At 36.8% G+C, this 26,849-nt stretch overlaps 2 long non-coding RNA genes across 8 annotated transcripts; both read left to right on the top strand.

Moving 5' to 3' along the window:
• Nucleotides 1-1,932: 1,932 nt before the first annotated feature.
• Nucleotides 1,933-16,380, top strand: LOC138127645 (uncharacterized). 7 transcript variants are annotated; one of them, XR_011158313.1, is made up of 5 exons: nucleotides 1,933-10,994; nucleotides 11,046-12,381; nucleotides 12,436-12,654; nucleotides 12,706-13,330; nucleotides 13,383-16,380. It is a non-coding gene; the product is annotated as an uncharacterized lncRNA (long non-coding RNA). The 7 variants fall into 7 exon arrangements; XR_011158314.1 differs by having other exon boundaries at nucleotides 12,436-13,128; nucleotides 13,174-13,330; XR_011158317.1 differs by having other exon boundaries at nucleotides 12,436-13,330; nucleotides 13,383-13,672; nucleotides 13,884-16,380.
• Nucleotides 16,381-24,361: 7,981 nt separating this feature from the next.
• Nucleotides 24,362-26,478, top strand: LOC138127643 (uncharacterized). The gene is made up of 4 exons (XR_011158310.1): nucleotides 24,362-25,613; nucleotides 25,666-25,873; nucleotides 25,928-26,286; nucleotides 26,347-26,478. It is a non-coding gene; the product is annotated as an uncharacterized lncRNA (long non-coding RNA).
• Nucleotides 26,479-26,849: the final 371 nt, after the last annotated feature.

The raw sequence follows: 26,849 nt of genomic DNA, 5'->3' as shown, positions 1-26,849 counted from the left end.
GTAACAAAAACGACGGTCTGTTTAGTGTTGATTTTAAATTCCGCGGATTCGTTGATGAGGACTTCGGGGTCGGCAAACTCGGCGGGGGGGGGGTGATAATGTACGTGGGGGCTATTGGGGTCTCGTCAGTGATGAGCGTGTCTTTGAATTTGGGGCACTTGCGTGACCAGGCAGCGTGAGCGCCTCCGCAGAGGAGACACTTCGGGGTCGCGGCCTCGCAGTTGTTGGGGGCGTGAGTTTCGGGGCATTTGGGGCACGCGGGTTTGTTTGTGCAGGCGGTCGCGGGGTGGCCGAGTTGGTAGCACTTGGTGCATTGAAGGGGGGTGGGTTCCGGGGGCTTCGTTGGCACTGATGGTGGTCGCTGAACAGGTTTATACCGCTGTTCAGTAGAAAGTCTACTGTCACGGTGTCTTCGGTGATGACTCGAATTAATTTCGTGCATTTGTTTGTCTGCCGCGATTTGAATCTCCAGAGCCTTACGAACGGAAGCTCCAGAGACGCGAGGGTTTGGCTTATGTCGTTCTCATCGATGTCGTGCTCGACCTGAGTGATGACGACCGAGAATTGGGGTTTCTTGCGGGGGTTGTCCGGGTTGGGGTTGATCGCGGTTTTTTTATTAATGGGGGCACACGTTCTGTTCCTTGATCCGGTGGCTGAGTTCAGTTGGGCCGTGAATTTATCATCAATTGGCAGAGAAGTTATGAGGAGCGCGGTACGGTTCCAGTTAACTATTAATTTTTGGATGTTTCGGGTGACGAGGTGAGTAGTTAAAAGATTGTGTGGGGGAGTCGGGGCGGTTTAGCGCTTGGACTACGCGGTCGTGGGTGTTTTGCGAGGCTACGGTTTTTTTAGTTTTAGTGGACTCACCTTTTGAGGATCTTCGAGAGGAAGTCGTTTTGTCTGATTCCTCAGTTGTGGTTGTGGTTGTGGAGCCCGAGTGGTGGGAGCCCGAGGCGTTAGAGCCGGGAGCCCGAGAGTCGCGGCTGGGAGCCTGAGAGACTTGGCTGGGGGCCATTCCTGAAGTTGGTCTTCTTTCCCCCTTGCGGGAGTTTTCAGAGCGGAGCGTCATCCGACTCATCGGCGGAGCACGATGTTGAGCCAGACAGACGATCTAAAACGAGAGAAAATTAATTAATCACAAGCAACACGATGTTAACACTTCGAGAGTAAGCGAGAGAGTGCCATGCGGCCACCGAGCTACCGCTTTATATACCGGGTGGGGCATCGTATACGCGCACGCGAGAAATCGCGACTTCTAATTAAATAAAATTGTCGAAATTTTTCAGACTTACCTGGCTATTGGTAAGGAACATTTCATAATTTTTTGATGATTTTTCACTTACAAACAAAGCCAAAAAAAAATTAAAATGTAAATTTCAACCAAAAAGTCAAATTCTGATTTTTATACTAACCTACCCAGATTCACTTCCTATAATTATTTACGAAATCTACGGAAAAAAATACCAATTAGATTTTGAATTAAACGCAGTTTTACATTTCAACTTTCAAAATCATTTTTATTTATGACCTGCTACTTGTGCTGTCGTAAATTTAGGTGACAATGGAAACTGTCAATTTTATGACAAAAAGGTTTAAAACGGTCGGCTATACCTTTGTTGGGAAATTATACCATTGTGCCGTAAATCACCCGTCCGGTTTACGTTTAAATAAAAAAGCGAATTATTTAGCTAACCAAGTCAAAATTTGTAATTGTGCCACCAGGGTTTGATGGGCTAGCAGATACAGATTCATTTAGTGTCAAAACTTTATAGGTAAATTAACAGTTAATTTCAGAAAACTAATAAAACTGTTACGGCCTTATTTATTAACAAAAAAATAAATAAAAAATTCTAAAATATACCATATCAATAATTAGTGAGGTATATTAGACTTCGTGAACTTCAAATATGAAAAAGCCGATTCACATAAGTATGTAGATCCAAAACAAGAGTAGATATATTTGCTACATTTGGTGATATTGGGATACTTTTCTCGACTGACGTATTTCCAAAAATCTTCTTCAAGTTCTCTGGCTTGTAAGATTAGATCAGTTTGTAGAGTTATAATTTCATTTTTTGTTCGACACTCAGAATTTGATAATTTTCTCCTGTGTGAACGGATTTTGATAAATGTTAATTTTACAGATTTTAAGCGATTTGGGGCCTTAAGGGGCTCGTCGAACAAAAAAACGTATTCAACTCGTTCGTGTGTCAATTGGGCTTTTTTGGCACTCGTGGGCCTTTAAAACGCTCGTTTCACTCGCGTTTTAAACTGGCCTCGTGCCAAAAAGCCCAATTTACACAAGAACTCGTCAAATAAACTACTATATTCTAAACGCAAAATAGAAAAATAAATTTTAAATAATAGTCACAATTAACAAGTGACAGTTTATCAACAGTTATCGATATTCTAGACAGAATAACATGTTGTTTCATTTGCCCTTTATATTGGTGATGATTTCGCATTAATGCACGACAATACAAAAAGTTGAAGATTGGTATTGTAACGGTCTGAATAGGTTCGATAAATTAAGAATTTTAATTTTAAAATAATTTCAAGGAAATATTTTAAATTTGCGACGGAAATGCTGGTCAGTTGTAAATTTTATTGATGCCGTGTCGCCAAGAGAATGTGGTACATTCCTCAAGTGAAATCTGCCAACCTTTCTTTGAAAATGCAGGTACGCGTCTTGTCCGAACACAACACAAAGATAACAGTTTTCATGGGAAAAGAAACATTGCAAAATTTACTCGTTCGACAATTTGGGGAGTCCAGTTAAAATCAGGGGATAATTGAATTAATGAATTTGATGTTAGCAGGTTTCAAATTGAGAGAACCACCAAAGCGATGTTCATTAGGTTAATTTACCTTTTTTAACATTCTCATGTTTGTGGCATATTTGTAATTAAAGGGCGAGAATTAGAAACAGCTCTTTATCGTAGAAAATAACTAGAATCGTTTGCACTTTTAGTTAGAAAAGTAATAAAGCAAAGTAGAAAGGGAGTCGGTAGAAAGCAAAGACAACAGGGTAACGGTAAAGCCAGGTAGTCGTAGAAATCAGAGGTTTGAGTGAGAGAGAGAATGGAAATTACGAATTAATTATTAATTAGAACAGTTTTGAGCTTCAACAGAAGAAGAAATTAAATGATCACCAAAAAATAAAGTTGAAGGATTCCTATAGCATTGATAAAGATAAGGGTACAGAAGTGGGGTATGACATTGGACTTCTTTTAGAATACAATCCCGTTCGACTGAGTTAAAGGCATTTTTGAAATCTAATTTAAGTAGAACTTTGCCACGGTTTTGATCGTTATTAACAAAAGTTCGTGTGGTATGAATTGCTGCTTCGCATTCTAGTTTAGTTGCCACGCCAAGTTGGTGTGGAGATAAATACAAATTTACAATATCACGACTTTGAAAACAGGTTAGCTAGCTAGCTTCGCAAACAGTTTCCGATAGCGATCGGTCTAATTCCTCCATCTTTCTTGTTAAGGGCACATAAAGACGCACCATACAATAAATGGCAGATTTCTGAAGGAAGTTGCCCAGATAATAAAAAATTGCATAGTTTGGTTAAAGCTCTTAGTGTCTTCTGACCTGCTTCACCCGCTGACAAAGATATAATATCTTTCAAGTATTGTGGTCTCATGCCATCTAAACCTGGTGAAGAACCGGCAGGAAATGAATTGATAGCTTCTCTAACGTTTTGCTATCTATTTTTTAAATGAAAGTGACAAAAGTCAAAAGTGGAGATGGTCAAGTGCTGGTTGAGCCGACAGGGACGCTATTCTGGCGACCGCTCGACGTACTATCATTCCGGCGCGCTAGAAAATATTTTTTTCACAACTTTTTCGACAGTTTAGGATATTGAATTGTATTCTGTCCGATAGTTTAAAAAATCTTCAAACTTTGTTCCAAAAATGGTTTGAATATTTTGATCAGAACAAAAGTTAACAGGGGGTATAAGTTTTACCAAGCAATTCCCTATGGCAACAGTTAAAAAAAATGCACTGTATATTGCATCTTTTATCATCTGTCGACTTTTATTGAAGAACATGTATTGCATCAAAAGCATTGGTCTTCTGGTTCTCCAAAATCTGATTATTTTTCCAAATTTATTCTCCTCACCTCCCAAAATTATAAATCTCAAGGCAAAATGAAAAACAAAATTACTCATACCAAAAAAGCCCAATTTACACGCGAACTATTACGTTCCCCTGATAATCCATATTTTTATAATGAAAACTCCAGACATTTTCAATTTTCACTGCTCCTAATGCTGTCACTTTGTCTTTAAAAACCTGCTCTTTCATCCACAGTTTTATCTATTTTTTTTCGTCTTTTAGGTTTGACCACTTCCCGGACACTTTCACTATCAAAAACTACTTTGATATTCAGGTACATCTTCATCCGCCATATATCTATACATTATTGTAGGTACTCCGAATTATTAATATAGTAACTATGAAGTAAAACCTATACAATGCTTTGAGGTTATATTTACGTCGGGTGTGCGCTATGCTTCGGTTTCAGAATGTAAAATCGTAAAAACTGAAACTCGCCAACTGAACGGTTAATATTTGTACCGAGCAAAATTCAAAATAATACCGAACGTATCTTACTGAGCAATTACTAAATTTTCTTATTCATACTTTCCTAAAATACTGAGCTCTTAATACACTTTAACCAGACATTGTTTATTTTTTACTAAACGTTTACAATTTTTAACTTACCCGACCAAAGGTAGGTAAGTTATTGTGATCGGTCCAAAATTTCGAATTGCTAATTTCATCAGATCTTTACGTTTTGAGGTCCTCTGAACACGTTTATGAAGTTTTTAGAATGATGTCTGTCCGTGCGTCTGTCTGTGCGTCTGTCTGTCCCACTTTTCGTTCTCCCACGATTACTCAAAAACGCTTTGACCGATTGCTTTCAAATTTGACCAACACAAACTTACTGGTGGTCTCTCGAGTTGAAAAGCTTTTGGTGTCAATCGGACCACGGGGGGTGCAAGAGGGTGGGGGTAGGTCGAAAAAATTATAAGGGAACATGGAAATTTGACTTTACCGTTTGAAAGGGCATGTATTTTTATGTCGGAAACGATGCTTACCGTTTGCGGATTTTTCCAATATGGCGGACTTATGAAGTAATTTACGTCTTCATAGGTCGACGGCGATAACTGCTGAAACTTTTAACAAAAAAATCTCGGATCTTGCCATTGGAAATAACTCTGTAATAGTGACCACCGAATAGAGTTTGGTGTCAATCCGACTACGAGGGGTGGAAGAGGGTGGGGGTTGCTCGAAAAAATAATGAGGTGACATGGAAATTTGACATTACCAGTTGAAAGGGCATGTGTTTTTATGTTGGAAATGATATTTACTATTTGCGAGAATTAGAAGACGACTTATGTGGGTTAACACGGACAAGGTAGGTATCTCGGGTCAATTCAGATTGGTTTAAATTGATGTCGGGTAAGTTACTAGGCCGGGTCTTCGACTCGGCTCCGTCCCTCATTTTTTAATATGCAATATCATTTTAAATACTGAGCACTTTATTACCACCCGTTTTATTTTTTAAGCTACAGAAAATTTATTAAAAAATTGAAAAGAAATTGTACTTGATAAAACATAAATTTTAAATTAATAACTGCTGCCGTGTGATTCAGGTGAAAATGGAAAAGTATTTGATGAGTCGTAATTTTCCGAAGTGGCGTCATTTTCACGGTGTTGCTGAACGGTGCAGAGCTCCGGGTACTGTGGATAGGTGGAAGCAGCTGTAGAGGGCAGATTTTGATTTCTAGGAAATGATATATTTTATTATGTCAAGTGCCTAATTTCATATTTTGAAATTAGGTTCATTACTTCCAGTTTTACTCTGGCTTTAAGCAATGGTGAAAATGAAGACACGGTGGCAGCTATACTATACTATACTTTGAAAAACTGAGGAAATAGCTGGGTCATTCGTCGGATAGTCCTGTGGTACTGACAGTTCTTTAAACAGTGCTCTTCGTTCAGCTCGTCCTTTTTGGATTTCATTGAAAATCAATGATGTTCTATCGTTGGAGCTTGTTTTTCGCTTTTTGTAATGACGGTCTTGGGAAGCAGCTGCTGATGGACCACCTAAAATTTTTTCCGCTTGTTGATTTTCTGTTGGTGTGGAAGGTCCTTGCATTTCTATTTGTTCAACGTCACTTTCCGGTTGACCATTTCTATATATCACTTTTAATATTAGCATTCACAATCAATACTAATTTCGTATGGAAATTGCTTTCCGAACAAAGTATTGGCAGATAGTGGCTTCTAACTTGGCTACATAAGCCAAAAAGAACAACAAACTTGGATCTAGGCCTCAACAAAATGTTTGGCTTATATTCTCTAGCTTCTATCAGTTTATGTTCTTCACTGCTGACTTCAGTTTTTAAGTCTGCGCGACAAAGTTTACAAAAACCAATGGATTTTAATAATGTTTTGGTCATTGCACCTGTTACATAAGGCATAAGAAATACATAAGAGATACCTAAGAATAATTGATAAATTTGGACACTTGGAAAATAATTTATGTGTCCATCTAACTCGAATATGATTCTCCATGGCTTTTTGTACACAACAATAATGTTCACTGATGTCACTTCTCATAAATTACGTAAAAATTAATAGTATGTACACTGCATGTATCATGAATTTCTTATGCCGTATGTCAAGCTTATGTCTATTGTGAACAAGCACTTACAGGTAGGATTTATGTTTCGAACGCCATGGCTGCGAACACAACAGAAGAAGTTTTCCAGAGGATCTTGGTTCAAGTTTCTGGTGCAAAGGAACTCAAACTCAGAGCTTTGCAACTTGGTCCAAATCATTTTGAGTTTTCGAATTGACAAAATCCAGTTAGTAATGCTGGGTGAAACAAATTGGTTGTTTCTGGAAAAAAATTGAATGCTTTCCAGAACTCGAAGGGCTTCATTCCAGAAGTTAACATGTTCTGTCCTTGAAGTAACAGCACGCCTTAACAGGTTGCCGTCAAAGAGATTCAAAGCCGATCCATTTACACTGCCAAACAACTTGTCCACAAATAACAAGAAGTTTGCCGTCCCTATAGCCTCTTGCCTCTTGCTATGAGAGAAAACTTGCGCAGCATTTTTCACTTTCATTTTTTTCATTTTCTCTTTTCTCACGTGTTCTTCTGTTAGTCGATGAAGCGTCGTCATTATCAAAATCATAAAGCTGTTCAATATGAACCCACGAAGCAATTTCTTCCCCATTTCTCCAACTAAACTTAACATCATAATCTAACATATTATTTCTTATCCCCTTCAGCAAATGTGGGAAATCAAAGAGAGGAAAAATTTCACGATTGTCGACTTTAAAAGTATATGTCTCATGACGCTCGCTAATTCTTGCTGCCTCCTGTTTTGTTTCTTGGACTAAAGCATTTATTACAGCTTTATTATACTGGTCACACACAGTAGCATCGACTTCAAGACCAATTTCAGTTAAGCTGTGAATCATCACTTTCACATGCTTGGCAATTTCAGGATGACTCATACCATTTTGAGAAAAAAAATAGGCCAAGGGCTGCTTCCACTTTGAAGCATGAGCATGAACACTAAGACATGATCAGCAATTTTACATGTCCTTTCCTCACCACATAACTCATGAAACCCATCAATGTATTGACCAGACCTATTATAAGTTAACGATGGCTGCAAACTCATTTCATCAAATATTAAAATACAATGTCTATCCCTGAGTTTCAACCGTTCTACACTTGTACGCAAACTTTGAATGATGACTTTGTTCAAGTCGCATTCCAAAGGAATTTTGCGTAAGAGCGCCGTGAGTGTTTTGCGTGACGGCAGGGAAAAAATTGTCTGTAATAATCGATACCCTTTGGGAGTCTGTTTGAACAACGCCAGTGACAACAATTTATCGTCTAGGCCAGAGTAAAACGTCGCCCTTTGGGTTTTTTAAGTTGCTGCGTAATCTGTGATTGGAGAAATTTAAAAGTTGTCTTGTTTACAAGCGACTGGAAAATTTCTCCACTTTCTGTCGTTTTTATGGCTTCTTTGATCCGATCCCTGTTTGTAACAACTTCATTGGTGAGTCTTCGAGCAATACTTCTATACTCATTGGCGATGGTATACAATTTCGCGACTTTAGGTGTTAACTGGCTTTTTTTTTTCTCAAATTAACTTCTAACAGTAAGTTTCTTTTTTTCTTAGCCAACATAATAGTATATTATGATACGAGTCTTATAAGAAGCATTTTATCGCACGCACGGTTTTAGAGCACGACGAGCGTAGCGAGGAGTGCCCTAAAGGAGTAAGTGCGATAAAATGCTTTATAAACGAGATGTCATACAGTATTTTTTCTACTTTGCCACTTTTTCAATGAAAAAAAAATAATTTAAAATTTAAAACCGTTAAAGCTGAAGGATTCCACCCAAGGTCACGTCTACGGTCTGCCGCGACACCACAGCATCCGTCAAAATTAAAAAATTAAATTTCACTATTTTTAGTATTCCTATTACGATACGCAAAACAGTATCGTAATAGCATCAGTACGAAGGCAAAGTAGAAAAAATCTATTATTTCCCTTTTTTTTGTTTTTTGCATGGCTCCAACTGCAACAAATAAAGTTCACATCCGTCAAAATACTTTAAAGATGATTCCAATATTTATTTGTGAAATTTCCAGCAGATGGTGATTTACTTGCAAGATTCATGCTAATAATTACCCATTCGTGGTCCTTGTTGTACACAAGTTTGTTTTGTTGAACTAAAATAGTGAGGATATTGAGTAGAAACACGAAATAGGAAAACTGCAATTAAGTTACCAGCGTTTTGTTTTGCTGCCAATTTCACCAGACGTTCTCCTCTACTATTATCACTCATTATTAACAGTATTTTGTTAATAATGTTGAAATAAATCACAGCACAGCACTGATTTGCTAAGAACTCCACAATAAATAATACCTTGTATGTCCATCTGACACACACAGCAGCATATTTCTCAATATAAAAATCTTGTAAGTCAGACTTACACGGTTTTTAAACAATTTGTTTGGCGCGTATTTTTATACAGTTTTTAAATTCAACGATAGAGATGATATTGTCGGTCTTAGACATATGAGATTTTAATAGAAGTTGCAAATCACAGTTTAACTTTAAAAAGCGTTTAAAACAAAAAATCCCAAAAAATAGGACTTAACGGTTTTTAAAGAAAGCCGACGATAAGTAACAACATAAATAACACCACCTGCTCTACGTGACTACGAATGCTGCAATCGTTGGCTGGGCTAAACTAAAATGGCGGGTAAAGTGCCGTTAGAAAATGGTGGCAAAAAATGGACGCACGTAAGTCAGACGATGGCTACTAATTTGCCAAACTAACTGATTGCCTGAAAATTACATGTTCCGGGAGACAAGGGGATAACGCTTAAAATTAACAACTGGGTGGTTCTCGAGAGAAACAGCATCCAACACAATAATATCTACAAACATACCCTCAACCACACAGTCCTCAACGGTTTCAAAAAAATGGATTGCTCTCAATATTGTAGATTCTTTTCGAAAACCCAAAAAAAAAACACCCTCACACGTCGGAACCCGTCAAAAAGTCTATCCTCTACCTGCCGTCTTGCCAAACCCAGCCCTTAGTTCCTAGTCTGTCCGGTAGTACTTCGGTTTTGGCGCGCTATTGTGGCGGTATCGGGGATTTGCATTTAAATTGTGTCACTACAAGATTAACACATTTAAGGTAAGTGAAATTGGGGTGTATCTATTACATCTAAGTTTACTACGCATCGCTCTATTCTGTATACATTACATCTCTTGAATTTTATAAGCAGGTAACATAAATAAAATTGATGACTAATAAATTAATCTTATAAAATACGTTGCTATTGACGACGTATTTAATAGGAAACATTACGAGTGAGCTCAAATCCATTAATTCTTCACTTGAATGTTGATTATACATCATCGTGTCAAACTAAAACTGATTTATTCTCACCTCAATGTGATAAAGGAACAATCAAAGATTTAAGGGACAATTCCACTCAGAAAATTTCAACGAAGCATGGTCCTAAAATTATCGAAAAATTATCACTAGTAATATCCCGAGTGCATGTCAAATTATCGACAATTTGACATGCACGAGAGGATATTTTGGCAGACTATTTCCTGAGAAAAATTTACATGATAAGTAAGTAGGTACAAATAAACGTAATTCTGTGTTTAAAATTTGGTTATTCTTTAAATTTTTATGTTGTCATTGACGGCCATCACATTTGGACTGAATTGTATTTAAGGTGATTTATTGACAACAGTGTTGTTCGTGAAAAAATAATTTCAAAATGAGTTCACGTTTTGGGCAGAATTCCGCGCAAGTAATAGAAGCCGCAGTGAATAAACTAACTCCAGTAAATACGCAAAAGTCCAGAGATTCTGCGTGGAGACAGTTTCAACAATTTTGCGACGGAAGAAAATACAATTTAAACAAGGAAACTTCCCGTCTCACAACTGACCCTAATTCTAAAAGATTTCGCTTTCAATATGAGGCGTAGTGATGGAGAAGAATATAAGGAAGGTGTTGTCAAAACACTTTGGAATACAGTAGCGAAAATTATGCAACAAAAATATTATGAAGAATGTAACATTATTTTCGATCCATTTAAAGATAAAACGTTTGAATGTGCCAGAACTGCCAGAGACGCAAAAAGGAAACAATTGCAAGTGTCCTGAAAAAAGAAAAATAAGTGCATCTAGCTTATCAGAACAAGAAATTGATAAAATGTCTGCAATTTGGGACGAAACGACTCCGGATGGACTGCAGCGCAAGTTCTTCTTCAAGAATTTGACAACTACGGCAACCCAACAGGCCGAATAGCTTATAATCCTATCTTTTCTAAGACAGCGCAAGGAGGAAGTCACCGGTTGACAGAAAAAAGATGGTTAGTTCAAAACACCATCGATCCTAATAAATGTCCAATAAGGTATTTAATATAAAGCAAAATATCAAAAAATCTATCATTATAATTTTACAGGTTTTTCAAAATGTTGAAAGAAAAAAAGGGAAATCATATTACGGTTGAACGTGTTTTTTTAACCCCAAACCCATCATGGATGAAAAAAACGTCAAAAGGTTTTTTTTTTTTTAATTGCCCAATAGGACGGAACGAAATTTCAAAGAGGACAAGACAGTCAGCAGAATCTATAGGAATTGACACGAAAAGAATAAAAGTGACAAATCACTCAAACCGTGCCGCGGCAGTTACTCAGCTTGCCAAGGTTGGGGTTTCAGAAAATCAAATTATGAAGGTCACCGGGCACTCAAATCTGGCTTCAATAAAAAGTTACCTCCAAATAAATAGTGAGCATCACGAGAAAATTATTCAAAAAATGCGAAGTAACAATAGCGAAATAACAAGAAGTAATGGAAGCAGCATAGAAACCCCATCATCAACATCGAGTAAAGTTTCATATTCAAGTTGTATTTTCAATAATTGTTCTTTTTAAAATATAAAATTAACACCAAATAATGTTTTAATTAGGACTAGGCGAAAACGTGGCACTAGTGCAAATTATCGATAATTGCACTAGTGCAGTATTATCGCTGTAATTCGATCGCTATTGGCTAAAATTCAAATATTCGAGCTTGTTGATTGGCTTAAATTTTTCGAAGGAAATAGTCTGTAATCATCAACACCTTCCTAAAAGTATCGCTGTAATTTTCTCCTCCTTCCTCGAATTTTGATAAACTCATTTTTGATCCACAGTAAAATTTTTGTTGTTTTCAACTACGTTAACTAACGCTTTGAGAGTCATAAGAATACGTATAAATTAAAAAAATTGTGTAAAACCTGAAAATGAAATTTTCCTTCGTGGAATTGTCATGCCGAATACAACTCGATGGTACGAAATTGGGGCAAATTTTTCTCCTCATTTTACTCGTATTTGTTTCTTAGACAATTTCCCTCGGGCTGGCGCCCTCGTGTAATTTTCTTGCTATTCGTGTGTCAGGACTGCTCGAAAAAATTTCCGGCAATATATCTGTCCCTTGGTATATTATATATGATAATTTCTGTGGTTACTACGACTAGTTCCAAATAATATCTTTGATAAACATTTTTCTCTTCTTGGTGAAAGATAGCCTTTTGTGTATTTTTTTGTTTTACTGACACACTTTATGTTAGAGTTTGTTGAACGTTATCATGGTTTAATGCTGGCTAGATAACAAAAATGAAGGACATCTACGTTGAATAATATTTGAGTGTCACACCGCTTTGTTAGTGAATGTTAGCTAATGGATCACGTTAAAGCAAAACAAAGACCGGTCAACCCGGAAGAAACAACGAATTTCTTTTTAAAATTTCTATTTATGTAAGTGAAATTTATTTTTAAAGTAGCAACTACAAAAAGTTTCTTAAAATCCAGCCACATGAAAAATATCCTTAGAAGAGGAGTAAAAAATGAAGCGGATATTTACGAAGTGCTTCCATCTTTCAAGTCTCAAACGTTGGGAGATAAACTAGAAGTCAATTGGAATAAGCAGAGGCTTCAGAATGATCCACCAATGTTTCAAATTTTATGGAGATGTCTCGGAAAACAATATCTGCTGCTCGCAATTACTCAAGTCATTCCAATAACATTAATGTTGTAATTCTAGAAATATTGTTACAAATTAATGATCTGCATCGTTTGCAGAATTCTGCGGCCAAATATTGTAAGGAAATTTGTATCCTATTTTACCGGGAAATACAACAACTTTAACAAAACTGAAGCATGCTTTTTCGGAGGTGCTTTGGTAGTTGTTGAGTTTATAGATCTCTTGTATAGAGACAACTTTATGCTCAGGCTTGAAGCGATTGGAGTAAAAATAAGAACAGGTTTAACATCTTTGATTTACAGAAAAGTGTTAAAGATGAACTTATCTCAACGTGACAATATATCGGTCGGCAAAATAATTACTTTAATCACTAGAGATGTCGACGAATTTCATATTTCTGTATTATACGCAACTTACATGTTTTCTTCGGTTTTTAGTTAGCTGCTATGTAGTCTATGTGGAAATCGGCCCTTTAGTTGCCATTTTAGTGGGTTTATTTTGCATCATCATCTTAATTCAAGGTAAATAAGAAAACAATTTATATATTTTTTTGATATCTGTTATAGTGGCTTTGGCTAAAATACTGGCCTCAATGAAAATCAAAACTTTAAGGAAAACAGACCACAGGTATCAGGCAACTAAGGAAATGTTAGATGGCATTACAACTATTAAGTGCTATCTTTGGGGCAATAGTTATTGGAAAAGGGTTTCTAAGTTTAGAACGTAAGTATACTTACCACCAGTTATGACAGTCAGTCCATTGTCAATTTCACAGTTGACATTTTCTAATATTTTATGGTCTCTGGAGAACACGTCTAAGTTTGATAAAATGATTTTGGCTGGAATTTCCTCATTATTCTTGTGATTAGATGGCGACTGCGTATCTATAGTCCTAAGAACTTTTCCAATTCTTCTAAGGACTGCTCTTAATTTTACTATTTCGTGCATACCTCGGGGAATTGATATTTTAAAAGCGACAGTTAAGGATTCCATAGTGCTGATCAAAAAGAAGATGGTCTCAACTTTGATTTGATTTCCTAACCATATGGAGCTGGTTATAAATATGTAAGTTGATGCGTTTACTTTATATTCTTTACATCGGCTATAATTATACAATTCCTGATTGTCCAAGTTGGTACAAAAATGTTTAATTTAGTACGAATTATGTAAAATACACTTGTGTTGTAGATATATCCGCAGCACATGTTGGTCTTGTGCTTTCGCAAGCTGCTCTCTTCAAGAAATATATTGACATTGCATTTATAAAAGTTTTCAGAATCGAAACTGAATTGACATCAGTCGGACGAATCCTAGAATACACTGAACAGACTCAAGAACTCAGAGACGGTGTTTTGGTTGAAGGTTGGCCCCAGAGGGGAGAAATAAAATTTAGCAATGTTTACCTTTCCTACGATTCCGACAATTATGTCTTGCATAATTTAAACTGTGCAGTGGAGTCTCAAGAGAAAATTGCCATTGTGGGGAGAACAGCTGCTGGGAAATCGTCCATAATTTCCACGATTCTGCGACTGCACAAATTTGAAGGGAAAATATTTATAGACGGAGTGGATATAGCAACTCTTCCATTAGAGACTCTCAGATCGAATGTTTCTGTCATTTCTCAGGATCCATCTTTGTTCACGGGAACAGTTCGAGAAAACATTGACCTAACCGGAAAATATACAGATGCTGAAATCTGGAATGCACTTAAGACGGTCAATTTGGACATATTATTTTCTAATTTGGACCACAGGATTAGTACCGTTGACTCAAACTGCAGCCTTGGTCAACTCCTCTGTTTGGCAAGAGCGATTATTCGCAAAAGTAAAATTGTGATTATGGATGAGGTGACAGCAAGTGTAGACCAACAAACTGAAAAAATGATACATAAAATAGTATTAGAAGAACTTGGGTGGTGTACGGTCATAATTATAACGCATAATTTAGATTACGTTTTGGATTATGATAAAGTCATTGTTTTGGACAAGGGCGGTATTGTTGAGTTTGACCATCCATCTCGTTTGTTAGAGAATGGGAATGGACTATTTTACAAAATGTTTAAAAAAGCTCTTTAAATTTCACAACTACGACAGACGTCGGGACCTCTTACCTATTACTCTCCCAATTTTTAATGAAGGTATTTTTAATAATATTTTTTGTAATATCTAGTTGTTAAAGGTGACTTTCCGGACTGTTTTCACCATGTAAACAACCTCATAACGGCCGGAGTCCGTTAAGGGTGTCCGTTATGAGCGGGAGCGGCCGTTATGAATGACTAAATAATTATAGATAGATTTAAACTTTATTTTTCAACTTTTTTACAATTGGTTCAATAATTAATGTTTAAGGTTATGGAACACACCTTGAATTAATCGAAATCCGTATGCCACTAGCAGATGTAGACGAAATCGAAGATGATGCTTCAGAATTTTAACACCAACACAAGCGCGATTTTGCAGGGAATAACGATGACCTCACTTGCTCTGCGGCCATCCGGACATCGGGAATATCTTGATCATCTTTCATCTATATTCAACGGAAAGTTAAGCGTTGAACAAATCTGACAAACAACATTGAAACATTTTTTTTTCACAAACAAATGTTGACATGACAACGTCCTTCGCACACTTATTAATCATTCGGTTTTTTCGATGGCGTCGAAAAAAATGTATTTCAAAAAGATAATTGTGAACGAATCGTAGAGATATTACAAAAACTATTGTACAATACACGTCCGTTAGGGCCTTCACAGCCTCGCCAGTATTATTCGACTCGCTCTGCGAGCTCGTCTCACAAAATCTCTTGCTCGGCAGTAAAGGCTATCCTAACGGACTTCTACTGTGAAATACTATTGCAGTTGTGGAACTTTTTCTGTCCATTCTATCTAAACAATTTGACTTTTGAATTGTTCAGAACTGTCCAGGAAAACTGTTATTGTTAAAGAACTGGTTGTGGTATTATTAGGTATAGTATTGCCGTTATAACTTTTTATCTGCTCCGCCCACTAAAATTGACCAATCAGAATCAATCTGTATAACTTTTCATCACATTTGCCACGTAAAAAAGTTAAGGTTAGAATTTTGCTGTCAAGTCCACAATTATTGTTTTAGGTTCGAAAAAATAAAATGCCATTAAGACAATTCGAATGTCAGAAATTTTTACTGTGTAAATCAGATCGTCTTAACAACCTATTTGATTGGTAACTAAGAAAATGAAATGGGCGGGGCAGATAAAATGTTACGTTGTCCTTAGTATAGTTAGTTAAAAAATCTTCTCATTTCTATTGTATTTCTTTTTTTTTGTGTGATGGTTTTATTGATATCAACATAACATTACAGTGTGTTTACGGTGAATAATTGTGTAATTTTTAATTTGTTATCTTTTACGTTTTGCTGCTATTCCAGGTGTTATGGAAGTGCACGTATTAAATTTAATCGATGATAATATAACAAGACCTTGTTTTTTAATTGGATAAATTTTTGTATTCTATTTTAGTCAATAATTTTTTTTATCGAAGTAAACTTGACATTTCAATGAGAATTTTGTTGTCCGGCAACTTAACGAAAAAAAACTGCCTCTGAAAAAATTAGAGCTTCAAATTTGCCAAAATTCACGCCACATAGATACATTGCAGCAGACAGTTGTACATTTCCACTGGAATAATAATTTTCCGTAAACTATGATTTCCAGGTGAGGGAATGGTTATTTTACATAAGAAAGTGGCTACCAACATAGGACCCCCTGACACAAGTCTTTTGTAATTTGAAAGTACTTCCGCAGTCAAAACATTGCAACAAATCGAATAATTTTGCAAGTTAATTAAAAGAAACCCGGAGCAAAACACAGTTGAAACTTTCCTCAAAAAAAAAACAACAACCTAACCGAAAAATGTGACATTCGGTATTAAGCGGCACATTCGCACATTCAAAATTTGACTAGTTTTCATAGCAAGCCAGACCATACAATCATTTATAGGTACCCTGCAAAGTTGGTAGAACTGACTAATTTGTATAGTAGGTTGCATCGTTGAAAATTGGGGGCGGGGGAAAAAAGTAACTCGTGACGTAGAATCAACCCGGAAATTTTGAGTGTTCGAATAGAACCCAAGGTTTATAGGCCCCGCGGAGTTTATTAGGTGGTTTTTTGGGTTTTATTCTAGTGAGGGAACACCTAATGCGTGATCGACAGGCTCTGTAATAAAAGTTTAGTGCATTATGACGTCACGAGTAACTTTTGCGGGGAAAAAAATTCAAACTATTGTTTTAAATGACAACGAGGCAACCTACTATATAAATTAGTCAGTTCCACCAACCTTGGTACAGTGTATTTTCATGCCACGGCCTCCTGAGACACGTCTCTTATCTTGTAAGAGACGAGTCTCTTATGTATCTAGGAGGCCGTGTTTCATGCGCAGTAATATCTAATGGATTCAGAAAGTGGCCACATCATTTTACTATATCGGTTGTGTCAAAAAGTTCCGACACTAAAGAATGTACAAATTTAGGGTAATCATGGAATATGAAGAAATATTTTTTTTTCTTTTGGACTTTTATTAACCCACAAGAGCTTTTGGAAGTTACAACTAAGTTTAGTTTAAATCGCGCGGATTATCAAATGGCCGTCTCAGTATCAGATACTATGTTAATAAGAAAAATAACTATTTTCCGATCACATTTACAGCACAATTCGACAAACCAATTTTCAGCAAAAATGTTCCATAAACTTATGGACTGGAATTGGATGTTGACGGGTCCGTTTGTGTTACTTAAAGATTAATGAATGGCTTAGAATACCTCAACTTTTCGCAAAATGATTTGCCTGGATTGTTGGAGGATGTACTACTAGATGCTAGACAGAATATGCGGCTCCTACATAACGGAGCGCCCTCACGTAATCGTCGGGTGGTGCGTGATTACCTAGATATTAGTTTTGCAAATAAATTCGTGAAAACAGAGGCATTCTCAATCGCATTGTATCGCGCGGTCAAATGAAATCCTGGGCTGGAAACCGTCAATTGTTGTGCTTTTTTAAAGCGCAGATTAATTGCTCGAGGAAGCACGTGCGACGCTCCGCTGCCGTGTTTCTAACATAAAATTCAAGTGATCAAACAACATGGACGATTTTGATTTTATAAAATGGAAATCGATCAGCAAGATATGTAGAATTATTGTATGTACTTTAATTAACAAAAAATGTTTTCCTTCTTTTATAAAATCAACGCTAACTGTAGGACTGCAATTCACATTTATTTGTTTCATGTGTTTACAAGTGGAGTATACTTTTTACATCCACGAGCAACCGCCGTGACTTTTACATGCACATGTTCATTAAAGTGTATATTTTTTTTTTATTAAAGTGTGCACTGCCTAAAGTTACCTATTTAAAAGTTACAGTCGTTAAAGTCTTGTGCGGCAAACGTTGGCGCCCTCTGTCAGCTCTATGATTACCGCCAAGGGTCTCGGTAAACCTGGTGGTCATAATCTCGTTAGCTGATAAATGGGGTTCTATATTAAAAAACAACTAGAAATTTTTGAAAATAAATTTTCAAAAATAAAAGGTGGTCGTTTCTAGATTTCCCAAAAGTCAAAGGACAAATTGTTGCAGCCTCTTATATCGAAAATGAAAATGAGATGGAATAATGCTGCATGTTTTTTACGCAAAAAATGAAAAATGACTTGAACAAAACGTCTCTATCGAAGTTAGTACATGTTTATTTCGCTTCTATTATTTTCATTTTCATTAATAAATACGATTTCATTTTGAATTTGATAAATTTGATCTCAAATTCGTAATCAGCGACACCGAAAACCTAATAGTATCAACATACTTTCAGAGTAATAACCAATTTTTTTTCAAAATACGTCCGCCATTTTGGGTCCGCCATCTTGAATTTGATAAATTTGATATCAGATTTGTAAGCAGCGACCCCGAAAAGTTTATAGTACATACTTTCAGGACAATAACTTAATTTTTTTCACGATAAGTCCACCATTTTGGGTCCGCTATTTTGAATTTGACAAATCTGATATCAAGTCGTAACCAGCGACCCCGAAAAGCTTATAGTACATACTTTCAAGACAATTACTTAATTTTTTTCAAAATATATCCGCCATTTTGAATTTTTAAATCTAATATCAAATTCGTAATCAGTGACCTCGAAAAACTTAGGTACAGAATATACCGAGCGATCATTTAAAAAATAAATCGAGTTTGCTTTGGAGCCTATGCTATAGCATGGGTTGCCATAGGTAACACGCCGACTCGATTTATTTTTTAATTGATCGCACCGTACTTTCACGACAATTTATTTTTTTTCAAAATACATCTGCCATTTTGGGTCCGCCATTTTGAATTTGATAAATCTGATATCAGATTCTTAATCAGAGACCCCGAAAATCTTACAGTATATATTTTCAGAGCGATACACTCACTTTTCGAGTTTTGGCCAGCGAAATAGGCCATTCGCTCTACTGTGCGTAGTGACTAGACTTAGGCGAAAAATAGTGAGCACGTCAAGAATACCTCCCACTATCACGATCCAGTGCAGCCCGCTCGTATTATAAAACGATCCACGGTTCACGCTCGCAGCGAAAAGATAATTGTGCGACGCTGTAGCGGACTGGTGGGGGCCGCCAACTATTTTCCGCCTAACCCTAGTAGTGACTTAAGATACTGCATTTGACGAGGTGTTTTATCCTCTCTTATGACAATTTTCGCATAAACATCCTTACCCAAAAGAACTGATTGCTTTCTTAAGTATGATCGAGCTGAGTCGGAATTTTCTAAACGCAATTTAAGCGGAGCTGGTTTCCTGCTGCCACCCTTTCCCAAACGGACAACATTTTCAGGGGATACAGCTAGCGAAGTGTGGATAACCTTCAAAATATCGTTTGCGATCTTCACATCCTGAACATGAGGATCTTTCCCGACATTATACAAGATGACATTGCAGGCTCGAATTGACCTTTCCACCGACTCTTCAATAATTGCCTCTCGATCTGCATGGTTGGTGTTTGTGGTATTCGAGCGAATCAGAGTTTTCAACTGACGAAAACGTTCTTCAAATGACGTTTTCATACTACACCTTTTTCAAGTGTAATTCAGAAACGGTAAGATATATTTCAGAAACCGTTAATTGTAATTCAGATTAGTAAATTGTATTTCAGAGAGCGTAAATTGTAATTCAGAATAGTTAATTGTTATTCAGAGTTCGTCATTTATAATTCAGAAACCGTTATTTTATTGATGTAAAAATGATATTCTCAAAATAGTTAGGTACTTCTATGTAAAAACAAAGTTTGTTATCCTGTTGTTAATGTATGCTTGCAATAATTTATTAAATAGAAAAACGTGACAGAAAGTGTTCAATATTTTTTACGATGAATTTAAAAGACAATTGTGCCATTTGTCGAGTATCAATGGCAAGAAATGCAGTGATTCGATTGCTACCATGTAGACACCTGTTACACAGAAAATGTGCTGAACCGTTACAGAATGGTCTACACCTTTTTCAATTGTATTTCAGAAACCATCACATGTAATTCAGATTAGTTAATTTGATTTCAGAAAACATAAATTGTAATTCAGATTTGTCAATTGTATTTCAGAAAGTTTTAATTGTAATTCAGAATAGTAAATTCAATTTCAGAAAGCGTTGTTTGTAATTCAGAATAGTTAATTCAATTTCAGAAAGCGTTAATTGTAATTTAGAAAGTATCAATTGTAATTCAGATCAGTAAATTACTTGTATTCTTATCTCAAACTACCGCTTAGGTAACTAAGGTTGTATTTTTATTTAATATATTTTGTAGTAAATTCTTTACAATATTAACAGAATATTATTTTAATTTAATGCATTGCCAGTAGGATAACAAACTCTGTCGTCAAAAGCACCTACCTATTTTGAGAATACCATTTTTAAATCAATAAAGTAACGAATTCTGAAATACAAGTTCCTAATCTGAATTACAATTTACGCTCTCTGAAATACAATTTACTAATCTGAATTACAATTGACGTTTTCTGAAATATATCTTACCGTTTCTGAATTACACTTGAAAAAGGTGTAGACACGTTTTGTTCAATTTGTAGAGCTATTTGGAATGAAAGTGAGCCTATTTATTGAAGGACAACGTTATAAGAAACATATGTGCCAAGATCGAGAAAGGATTGTAGCATGTGCCAACAGAGGCGAAGATTGGGTAGCTCTGGCGGTAACATTAGATGTAAAATATAAGACAGCATTTCATTGGGTGCATTCAGGAGTTCAGGACGTGACTTTATGTTACACAAAGGAGGCATTAAACTGTGACGATCACTTACGGTAGTGACGTCACGGTATTTGACGCCGTTCGGGTCGGTCGCGGTATGCCTCGAGCGCCAGTCCCTTTTTTCGGCTGTGGTGGGACGCCACACGGCCGGGGTAGCTTCGCGGAGTGTACGGTGTCCGGGGGTCGGCTGTCAGGGCGCGGAAAGGGGGTAGCAAAACAAGCAGGTGTCGCAACAGGCGGGCCTTTATTTACAATAAGTACAAAAAGGGGTGTTGGTACCTGGTGGCGCAGGAACCCTTCGGGGACAGTGTCCGTGACCTGGAGGAGTGTTCCGGGCGGGTGTCGAAGGGGAGCTTACTGTTGTTCCGGTCGGACCTGGATGCCGCTGGTCTTTCCGGCGAAAGAAGGTGGAAAAGAAGGGGGGTGGAAGGAAAGCGGAGTCCGAGCGGAGGTTGTTTCGGGAGCGGGACTGGGAGCGGAATGAATTCTGCAGGCTCGGCCTGGTCCTTTTGTTGCCTCAGCCGCGCCATGGTGGGACTGCGCGCGGCCGGCGACTCGCGGCTGGGGCGGTGGGGGAGCTCGGCTCAGCGCGGAGTCCGGGTATTGTCGGCCGGAAGAAACACGGGTTTCGGGACGGATTCGGTGGACGCGGTTAAGGCAGTTGGCTCCGCGCTAATGTTCTGCCCCGGCTCGGAGAAAGAACGGAATTTTTCCTCCACCGGGAGCATTTCTTAGTAACTTCGTTACAAAACCAAAAATTCTATCTGATGAACAGATTGACGTAATGATCTCATGGGCATAAGAAGAGTGCAGCATCACATTAAAGCAGCTGCAACAGAAAATTTTGCAAATTTTCCGAAATGTGGTATCGGTAACCACAGTGGGAAATTATTTGGAAGGGAGGGTTTTCAGAATAAAACAAACATATTATGAACCAGCCGCCATGAACATAGAAGAAAACAAACGGAAACGATCAGAATATGTTCAGGCTTTGAACCATTACATAGAGCAAGGCAAACAAATTGTTTGGATCGACGAAACGAATTTTAGTTTGTTTTGCCGCCGAACAAGAGGGCGTGCTCGTGTTGGGTCCAGAGCAATACAGCAGCTTCCATCGGCAAGAGGTTCAAATGTACATTTAATTGGAGCAATTTCAACAGCAGGAGTTGTAACAATGGAGCGGCGTAGAGGCCCATTCACCACAAATTTGGCCATGAATGGGCGACATCATTACTATAACACTGGTAAGAAATGGGAAATCAATTAGCAGGTTTGGTGATAGTTTGTGATAACGCTCCGTGCCATTCGAGACTTGAAGCAGTTACCAATGGAACTACGGTAACACTGTTAAGGTTGGGACCTTACTCACCAATGTTAAATCCTATTGAGGCTATTTGGTCTAAAGTTAAGTGTTACACGAAAACTCATCTTCGTGTTCCCCAAGTAGTGGCACCTGGGGTTATAGAATAAAGATTGGTTTACTTGGAGGATATTATTGATGCGCCAAAAGATACTATTCGTGCAGCGCAGCACACCACCATACATCATGCTGCCGCTTTGGCAAGGGTGTTAGTAGGCCGTTAAATTTGATTGTATTCTGTTGATTTCGTAAAGAATTGCTATAGTGAATAAAAATACAACCTATACATATAGGTAGGGAAGGACGGGGCAGCGAGGACCACCGGGGTAACGAGGACCACCGGCATAGTTAAAAATATATTTTAAATTTGGCCCACAATTTGACATCAGTGGGTTGTCACAACGTCGCATTAGTGTTATGTTACGTTTTAAGTTCGTTACATGTTATTGTGCAATTTTACAACAAAATCAAGTTTTCATGGTGAGTTGATGTAATTTTCTTATCGCAATATTGTTTATTGTTAAGAGATTTTTTTATAAAATTATGATAAAATAAGTTCATAGTAGTGACATATATTGAAATAATTGCAAACCCAACCTAAAAGCTCTCCAATCCGTTTGCATATAAATTTGTTAATAAATAACTTTCTGTTTAGTTACATTTAGGGCAACGAAGACCACTGATATCGGGGTAGACAGGAAAAATCTCAAAGAAAACACTCATAAACAAGGGCAAAATAAAAACAAACTAATGTGAAAGCAGTAGCGAAAGCGAGGAGGAAAACGATTGTTCATGCATTTTTTGTAATAACTCCTACAAAGGCAGCAGACAAGAGGAAGGATGGGTTAGATGTTCAATTTGTCAGCAGTGGGCCCACGAACAATGTGCGGGAGCAGAGGACGATGATGATGAGTTTATCTGGGAACTGTGCAAATAATTTTCTTTTCGTTTATATCATTTTTTTAAATTTCTATATGGTGTACCTTCTTGCCCCGACATAAGGGGCATGGGGGACCAAAAGTAGTGCTTGTGACTTTTTATTGTTTTTTCTTGCAAATGTGATTTTCTTTTTTCGTTTTGTACTAAGATAGTAAGTTTATACTGTAGAGGTTTCCAGTTTAATTTTGTATTTTTATACTATAATAAAGTTTTTCAATATTTCAAAAATTAGCTTAAGTGGTCCTCGCTGCCCCGGTCTCCCCTACGTAGGCGGTTGTTTGCTGAATTACAATTTATGTTTTCTGAAATCAAATTGACTAATCTGAATTACATGTGATGGTTTCTGAAATACAACTGAAAAAGGTGTATTAACAAGAGTTTTTATCTCCGCCGTAGTAGTGAACGTCACGTTGCGTTGCATCGGTTGCAGGACAATTTAATATTAGCAGACCGAGATTTCTTGATAGATTAAACTTCTTTATCACTCAGACAACGTATATGAATGTTTAGAGGCCATCACACTTAACGTGTGCCGCTTTTCCACTAATATCCTTAAAGCGTGGCAACAATTAGCACTCATTGCACCTAATTAATATGGAAGAGGCGCACCCGCTTAATGTTTTTAGTGTTGTTATAACGCAACTGCTGTGTATCGCTAGCAACAAAAAGCGCCAGAGGACAAAAACAACGGTAAGATACGGATCTTATCTGTCTCGTTGAAGAAGGTGCTTTACTTACGTAAAAACTTGCAAAAGTTGGATATGCAAAGGCACAAGTAATATCTTAGTTACAAAACGATGTAACTTTCGAAAATTGGAATCACACTAAATACTGGCAAATGGAAAACAGAACGGAGCGCGTTGGAACACGCTGCCACATCCGCAGTCAATATTCATGCTCGTAGATGTCAATGATTTATATACAGAGTGATCACAAAAAAACGCCCCAGCTTTATTTCTTATTTGACATCCTATTTCAACGAGCAATACATCAAATTAAAGGGTCTAAAAAGTACTATAAACTGAAATCTTAGCTTTTTTGGGGTACCTCATGTGGATGGGACTTGATAGAAAGCCTAGATTGAAGGATTACTTCAGCTCAAATATGTTGTATAGAAGTGACGTGAATAAGAAAGTGAGAATGTCGCGAATCCGGTTTGAGCTCCTCTTGGCAAATATACATTTCTCTGATAACTAGGGCCCGGATTTTAGGCAAAATGGACTATTTTTATTTTTTAAGGCACATGTATGAAACTTGTCTATAAATGATTTCTGGCTTAATTAGAGTAATTAGAGCCATATTTGATTCTGCCTATTCGGCCTAAAATGCCCTTTAAATACCTATTTTACCTTTTAACTGCCTGAACATGCCTAAAATGACCAAAAATCAATTTAATTTTTGCGGTTTTTTCCCAATTTTCGAATTCTGGGAAGTTTACGGTATTGAAAATGTAAAAGTGGTACCTCAATTAAATTTACAATGCTTTATGATTTTAAAATTTAAGGAGATGTAATTACTGAAATGTACAAAGTGCAGTACAATACAGGAATTACTTTTTCGCTTTTACGGTTGGGACCATGATGTCAGCGGTAAATACTCCGACAATACCTAAGTACCACAAACCATTAGACTGGACTGGCATAAATTACAGAGTTTATCTGTTTGCCTCTGTTCGAAGGGGTGCAGGTATACGCGGTCTAATGTTTTCTGATACTTAGGTATTGTTAGAAGCTTTAACGTTTATAAAATGGTCCTTGCCATAAAAACGAAAATTAAAATCCCGAAGTGAAACAATAAGAGAAACCTTAAGGGTGTCATTTTCTAAAAATTTAAGAAATATAAAATTAACCATCTCCTCTGAAATTTGGTGGGAGACGTAAATATAAGCATTACAAATTTGTCATTTCTCGTTTACTTTATCTCCGTGCAGTGGTCGTGTTTCTTGTGAACCTGTTTAAAGTGAACATAATGCCGAAACAAAAAATTAGTTTACGCGAAAAAATATTACAGTGGACAAGCAAGAAAGATTTATATGAAATAAAATCAACCCGAGAAATGTTTTGTAAAGCTTGTGGTAAACTGGTAAGTTAAGCATAATTAAAAATATGTCATTTTATATTTTTTACTTATTTGAAAATTTTATTTTTTGTAGTTTATATGCGAAAAAAAATGTCACTTGCAACAGCATGAGCAAACGGCCATCCATAAAGAGAACATTATGACACCGCTTCGGCAAACGTTGCTGACACAGAACTTGGAGGAATCGGCAAATAGTACATTCAATATGGAACTTTGTAACGTCTTTTTAGCTGCCAATATACCATGGCACAAACTACAAAATCCTGCGTTTCAGAATTTTCTGACAAAATATTGTGGTAGAAAAATTCCGGATGAGTCTACTTTACGGAAAAATTATTTACCAAAATGCTACAAAGATGTATGAACATACTATCTTTTAATATTTAATTTAAAATTATTTTCACTTTTAGACTATTGACCGCATTCGGAATGAGCTGGATCCTTTTAACATATGGGTTTCAGTTGACGAAACAACAGATGCACTTGGGCGATATGTGGCGAATTGTCTGGTTGGGAAACTTTCAGAAGATGAACCTGGAAAATCTTATCTTTTGGCGTCTAAACAATTAGAAAGAACAAATCATGAGACAATAGCTAGATTCGTAAATCAATCTTTAGGTAAGGGTTTTTCACTTTTTTAAATTTATTTTGATTTAAAATTTCTATGCGTAGAAATCTTGTGGAGTATCAGAGTTGTTGCTGAAAAGTTTCTTTTGTTTGTAACGGATGGAGCACCATATATGATAAAATCTGGTAGACACCTTAAGGTGTTTTATCCAAAAATTGTGCATGTCACATGCTTAGCGCATGCTTTAAATCTAGTGGCTGAAAAAATTCGCTATCAATATGAAGATGTGGATAATTTAATTTCGAACGTGAAAAAAATTTTCGTTAAGGCACCTTTGAGAGTTGAAATGTACAAAGAAAAACTAAAAGAAATGCCACTGCCTCCACAGCCAATTTTAACACGATGGGGAACATGGCTTCAGGCTGCTATGTTTTACAGCGAACACTTTGATTCCATTAAAGAAGTAAGTATATAAAAGATAAGCAAATTAATTGATTGTTAAACTGTTTTTAACTACTCACAGGTTGTCATGTCCTTTGATGGAAGTTCTGCTGTTGCTATTCAAAAAGCACAGTCTATAATGAAGAAACCCGGAATAAAAAACCAATTAATTTATGTTCGCAGTAATTTTAAAATAATCTGCGAAAGTATTACTCAATTGGAAAAAAATGGGTTACCTTTAACCGATTCAATCAAAATTGTTGAAAACGTATTTACCTCCCTAAAAAAATCTCCAGGCCCTGTAGCAGCAGTAGCATTAAAAAAACTTGAAGATGTTACTGAAAAAAATCCTGGATACAAATTTCTTCTAGAATTGGCAAGAATTTTTAGAGGTGAAGATGTGCCGGAACATGACACCAAAATGGAAGAAATTTATTACAAATTTGCGCCCATTACCTCTTGCGAGGTAGAAAGAAGTTTTTCAAAATATAAGTCCATTTTGGTGGATAACCGACAATGTTTTAAAGTAGAAAATTTAGAGCAATATCTTGTATGCAATGTAAATACGTAACAATGTAAATAACT

This window comes from Tenebrio molitor, chromosome 4, assembly GCF_963966145.1.
Source record: "Tenebrio molitor chromosome 4, icTenMoli1.1, whole genome shotgun sequence".
In the NCBI taxonomy this organism is placed as follows: domain Eukaryota; kingdom Metazoa; phylum Arthropoda; class Insecta; order Coleoptera; family Tenebrionidae; genus Tenebrio; species Tenebrio molitor.
This window is presented reverse-complemented; position numbering and strand designations above follow the sequence as displayed.